The following is a 6,506-nucleotide window of genomic DNA, read 5'->3' on the forward strand; positions in this document are numbered from 1 at the left end:
GGCAGTAACATAGTTGGGATTAGGAAATCCCAGTAGTTATAAGAAGCCAAGATTTAAATTGACCCTCCTGACAGGCTGCATAGTTTTTCCAAGTGTTTCATGTAAAAATTGCTATAAAACACCAAGTAAACAATTGTATTATGTAAATGAAATAGATGCATTCACTATCCAAAGCAATGTGTTCTCACCCCCAATCCAAAAAGCAATAAATATACTACAGGGATGTGGAAATTTAAAAAAAAACTACTTGTCCAAGGACTAAAGCGGGGGCCCGATCTACTTGTCCCTCATGACAATCTACTTGTCCTGATACAAAAAAAAAATTGTAACCAAAACCATATTTAGCGGTGCTAAGAAGCATTTCTCATTAGTTAGCGCCGTCAGGTTACCGCGCTGACCAACGAGTGCTTGCAATTTGCAAGTGAAATTCAGAATACATGGCACAGGTACAGATAGTACACCCATACTGGTGGACAGGAAGGACCGCTTGCCAAAAATGAAGTATAGCATGGAGGGAGAGGGGGCCAGATTTGCACGGGTAACTCAATTTCCCCAAATTACTTGGGAAAGTGAATTTACCCTTTAGGGCTGGTGCAGACTTGGGTGATCGTGTGCAGTTGCATTCAGCGGTTGCCACTCTGACCCAGTGATTTCAATGGGGTTACATCCGTGTGCAATCGCTGAAAAAAGATACACGTACCTTTTTTCATGACACGCACCATGCAGTGTTTTCAACCGTTATTATGTGCGATTGCAGTATTGTGGCGGGAAACCACGCAATCTGCCTGGCGGGACTGGGGTGCCATTGGAAAATAATGGCACGATTTTGTGCACAATTGCCGCCAGGTCTATGCATTTGTTTATTTGCATGCAGATGGTGGGGGCAGCGGGGTTGGTTTTAATTTGTTTTAATTTACTTTATTTATTTACTTTGTAAAAAAAAAATATTTTCATTTATTTCATTATTTTTTACTTATTAGTAATTACTTATTATTATTACTTATTTTATTTATATTTTTAAACTTTTTTTTCACTTGACTTTATTGCTATCACACAGGGGTCCCTGTCAACTCCAATACAGGAGTTCTAGCACAACACTGTGGGTGGAGCGTCCTGTGTCAGTTCTCTCATGGAGCAGAGCAGAGAACGGATATTCTCCTCTTTGCTCCCTGCTCTCTAACCTGATCTTATTTGCTGTGGTCCCGGGTCCCCCAGAAGAGCGGGGGACCCCAAAGTCCACGACAGAAAGGGAGCCAGTGGGCAGGGAGAGAAGCAGCTGGGAGTGGTAACTGAGGCAGCGGCCGGGTGAGGGGAAGGGAGGGGGAGGGAGGGGGAGTGAGGGGTGAGAGAAAGAGGGGAGGGAAAGTGAGAATCAGGCTGGTTACAAGTGATCTTGGACGGCTGTACAGACGCTCAAGATCACCTGTACAAAACAGCTCCCCTCTAGATTTAGCCCTGCTGCCTGCCCGGAGCTGGGCTAAATATAGAAAAAAAACTTAGTCCGAAACTGCATGTGCCCGGCATCGGGCGACAGAAATTCCACACCCTTGCACTATATACACTGCCTGACCAAATAAAATGTCACCATCTGGATTTCCAGGCAGTGTCATGATCTGGAGTTGTCTACCTGAGGTCAGCTACCTAACTGAATACACTGAATGACCAGGTTTTTCCATCAAAGCGGTTTTTTTTCTTCCCTGATGGCACGGGCATATTCCAAGATGACAATGCCAGGATTCAGCGGGCTCAAATTGTGAAAGAGTGGATCAGGGAGCACAAGACATAATTCTCACACATGGATTGGCCACCACAGAGTCCAGACCTTAACCTCAATGAGAATATTTGGGATTTGCTGGAGAAGACTTTACACAGCGCTCCGACTCTCCCATCATCACTACAAGATCTTGGTGAAAAATTAATGCAACTCTGGATGGAAATAAACGTTGTGACATTGCATAAGCTTATCGATACGATGCCACGAATGTATGCTGTAATCGAAGCTGAAGCTGGTCCAAAGAAATATTAGTGTGTGTGACTTTTTGCCTGGCAGTGTAATATATAATATATTTTTGTGCTCTTTTCATATGTCACTGTGTATATTACAATGACAGCCCTACCTTCATAATCATCAGCTCCATCCCTTCTTTTCACCCAGCCAGACCTGACTGTAACTTTGTATGACAGAAACATTACATGATTCCTAATGGCCCTCTAATGTAAGGAGAAAATTGAACTGCTCGTGATATCTGTATTGTCTAACTGAATTGAGTTAAATTGGAAAATGTCATGGCTGCTGTGTGCGAATTGGAATGTTCAAAAAGAGTGGAGAGTTCTGTGAAAGCTGCAATTTTTTAAAGCATCATCTCAATTTAGATTTCTTTTTTTCATCTTCAGGCAGAAATTGTTGAAATACTATAATAATATACAATTTTTTCATGTAAAGGGCAAGATTTATGAGTGTGGAAAGAAAAAAAAAACACCTTTCCATTTTAAGCAGTTAGGTGTGATGTACCATTTTGCCAATATTTCTGATCCTTTTGTTGATATACTGTAGATACATAGTAATTTTATTGTACGTCAGCTCAGTTCAGAATGCACTCGCATAAATAAATATATCTGCTGTCCTGGTGACCACTATTCCCCTCATTTCCCAATGGAGTCCCAAACAGATATAAAAACCTCACAGCAGTTGTGGCTGGAGTAGGGATGTGACAAAAAGACAAGTGGGCCTTCAATGAACCATAATATTCAAATTTTTGATTGTAGAAATTGCTCAGTGGATTTTAACAGACCAACGACAAAGCTAATCTGCTCAGGATCCCAGTGACTGTTCAACATGGTTCTATTACATCACCTCTGAACTAACCACCCACATCAAAAAATGCTAATTATTTTCATCTGTCTATCCACATATAACAACAACATATCGCCAAATATTAAATGTATAGTGATGAGAGATTAATAATTTTTTTAATGTATTTTCTTTCTTTCTTTTACAACTAAAAAGTATCTTTTTACCAAATATTTTTATGTTCGTTTGTCAAGTTAATATAGATTATTGTATATGAATATATCATATCTACCAAGCAAGTAGTAAGCCCAAGGTTCAACTGCAGTTTTTTGGGGGGCCTCGTTTGGTGCTTTACTGTAAATGGCCTGAATAGCCTAAATCAGGGGTGCCTATTAAGTCGATTGTGATCTACCAGACGATCGCAAAGTGAACACTGGTAGATCGCGATTGGATATGTCCTGTGGGGCTTCTCCTCTGGGTCCCTGCTGCTCTCCCCCATCTGTATGCAGCGGGATCCGAGGCAAAGTGTAGGAAGCGCTGTAGGCGGCGTGGGGGGCGGAGGATGGAGCCGCTATCACAGCAGCATGGCCGAGCGATGAGGAGAGAGCCACTCAGCCAGGATCTGACAGCCGGCAGCTCTCTCTTCACCGCTCCGTCCTCTGCCGCCGGCTGCAGCGCTTCCTTCACTTCTCCTCAGATCCCCACTGCATACAGATGGGGGAGAGCAGTGGAGATACAAATGAGAAGTTGCAGGCCAAACCAACTTATGTGCGTAGCCGAGCAGTGGAGGATCGCTATATATCAGTGATATGTACCAATCCTCTGTGCAGAGCAAACGCTGGAGCGATCAGCTGATCACTCCAGTGTTTGTAAATAACTGGGGACACATAGTTGCATCACTTCCTGTTCATTCATGAGTTTCTGAATGGGGAGTAGCACTCTGTACAGAGGCTTCTCCCCATTCAGAAACTGCTTGATAGTAAATATGTTCTGAATGAATGGGAAGCCTCTGTACTTTCCATTCCTTTAGAACAGAGGCTGCAGAAAAAGAGATTGAGGACTCTGTGTCCTCAATTTCTTTTTCTATTTTAAAAGGGAAATATCAGGGTGCTGTTTAGACCCCTGATATTTTCCCGAAGTCCCCCCCAACATATAAAAAAATTTAATTAAAAAAACACATCTTGGAGGCGGGTGCTGGGTGATGTCACGCCTGTTGGGGTGGCACATTTTTTTTCTTGCCTCGGGCGCAAAAGTTGCTAGCTACGGCTCTGCTCCCACAGTGCTCGTGCGGCAGCCGGCTAAATGTGGCAGACGCCACAGACAGGAAGAGGCAGGACACCTCTCCACGTTGGCCACATGAGCACCCTGGGAGGACAGGACTCCGGCGCACGAGAGGAGACCCGGGGAGCTGCTGCAGTGGAGATAAGAAAAGACAGACAGGAGAGAGACAGCAGAGAAAGTGAGAGAAGAGAGACAGCAGAGAGAGAGAGAGAAGAGACAGCAGATAGAAACGTGAGAAAGCGAGGAGAGAGAGAGAAGAGACAGCCAAAAGAGAGGGCCGGTTCACACCACAAAGTCTGCGTTCCAGAGTGTCCGGCCTCTAGAACAAACTGTAATGCAAGCCAGCCGGCTCTCTGCGGGAGGGGGCGTAATGTTGTATTGAAGTCAATGACACCACAGCCACGCTCCGCAGCCCACAGTGCGATCGCCCCCACCCGGAACGCAGGCACCTGCATTCCAGTGGGATCTGCAAAAATTGTGCTTGCAGCCTGCGTTCTGGGTGCGGGCGATCACACTGTGTTCCGGGTGCGAGCGATCACCCCTCCTGCCCCAAAATGCAGGTGTTTTTTTGCTGGTAGATCTAATTGAGCTCGTCATTTGAAATGTAGATCTCCAGATGAAAAATTGTGGGCGCCCCTGGCCTAAATCATAATGACACACAGCTTATTGTCTCAGAGAAGGGATTCAGCTTCACCACCTCTTCTAACAAAAAGACACAGTCTAGACTTTCAGCGTGTGGAGACAGTAAACAGGCACAGGCAATGCTGGGCTTTTACATTGGAAACTACCAAAACACACAATAGACCAGCGCCAAAAAAAAACCTCTTTACGATCAGAAGATGATACTTTTTGCAATCCAGGAATGGCTGCCCCGTTTCAGACAAGGGATACCGTGCACTGCATAAAACATAAGAAAACAAACACCGGGCACCTTTCTTGGTGCAATGAAACCTTTTAATCAGTTAAAACATATACAAAACTATATATGTACTCACAAGGAGAGCAAGGAAATAAGCAGCAATTGATATATGTCCTTAGTGGCTGTCCTGAAAACAGTTTCAGGCAAGAGAGTTCCCTTACTATGGGTGTTTGAGAAATATGTTATCCAAGAGTAGCAGCCTATCAATTAATCAATTAAAAACCAAATGTATTAGTTTTGTATTGATGGAGCATGGATCTTCACACATAACTATTTGTATTGTATAACTGACACATCTGTGTCAAAGATGGGGACGAGGAGGCATTAGGGAGTATTTTAGTTATAATTTCAGCTCCAATTTCAATGTTTAGATTGGCTTAACAGTAAGTGATGGGATAGACATGATTTTGGCATGATTTATGCACTAGGAACTCCTGGCGCCAAACACTACCACACACACCTTCCCAGACTGCCTATTAACTGCAGTGCAACTGCCAAGAAAGTAGGTAACTGTCTTAATTAGTTACAATTCATGATTTTAACAGCCCCATGTTTAGAAACAAAACCCTGCTTATAGTTGGAAATACTCCCTTAAAGCAAGTCTGACACTAAAAATAAAATTGCAGGATACAGGTATTCCTGCAAAGAAGATATGGAATACTCACCTCTTCCGTGCCGCTGATCTCTGCAGTAGTTAAGAGAACCTGATGAATGAAGATCCTGCAAAATTTGACACTTCCTGGAGTGTCAGATTCCTGGTTCACAACTACACACAACAGTTCTGACAGGAATCTGACACTCCTGGAAGTGTTGCAGGATTCTCAACTGATTGTTTCTCTTCACTGCTGCAAATATCGGTGGCACAGATCATGACAGAGGGGAATATTCCATGTCTTTTTTTGCATACAGGTATATCTTTTAATATTCCATGTCTTCTTTGTCTTAACTGTAGATGAATGTTCCTGGTGGAGTGTTTTAAAATATAGTGAAGGATTTTACCACCAGTGAGTGTTTAATGAATGCCACATTTTCTGCTTTATAAATATGCCCCTTATAGTTGTACAGTTTTGTTTTTGGTTTTTTTAAGAACTGATTTACACTACATAGCACAGCAACACACAGCACATAACACGTATGTTCTGCTATACGATGTAAAGGCGTATTAAGATGTGGTATTATAATGCATTGCAGTGGTCTTTTGTATCTCTGTTATTTCTAGGAGTTTAAATGCTCTGCCATATAATAATGCTTCTATATTATAGCAACCAATGCAGCACATTGTGAACTAGCCCGATGCAAAGCTAGGCTTTTTTCCATGTCTTTTCATTGGGCATTGCTTCCCAACAGGGCTGGTGTAAGCCGCTCCTTAATATTTCATAGTGTGATCTCAGACAACTGGGAAATGCCTATTAGCTAAAATATGCACATTCTAAACAATATTTCTAGAAAAAGTTAAGTGCTGAAACTGGTCTTCAGATTACTTGAGTTTCAAAGATATTTCTGCTGCAATATATA

General features: G+C 42.8%; 1 protein-coding gene across 1 annotated transcript in view; it reads left to right on the top strand.

Annotated features, from left to right (window-relative positions):
- LOC108801563 (matrix metalloproteinase-16-like) overlaps positions 1-6,506 on the top strand; it is a 55,064-nt gene that overhangs the window by 34,321 nt on the left and 14,237 nt on the right. The window lies entirely within an intron of this gene.

This window comes from Nanorana parkeri, unplaced genomic scaffold (assembly GCF_000935625.1).
Source record: "Nanorana parkeri isolate BGI_ZX_2015 unplaced genomic scaffold, ASM93562v1 scaffold2387, whole genome shotgun sequence".
In the NCBI taxonomy this organism is placed as follows: domain Eukaryota; kingdom Metazoa; phylum Chordata; class Amphibia; order Anura; family Dicroglossidae; genus Nanorana; species Nanorana parkeri.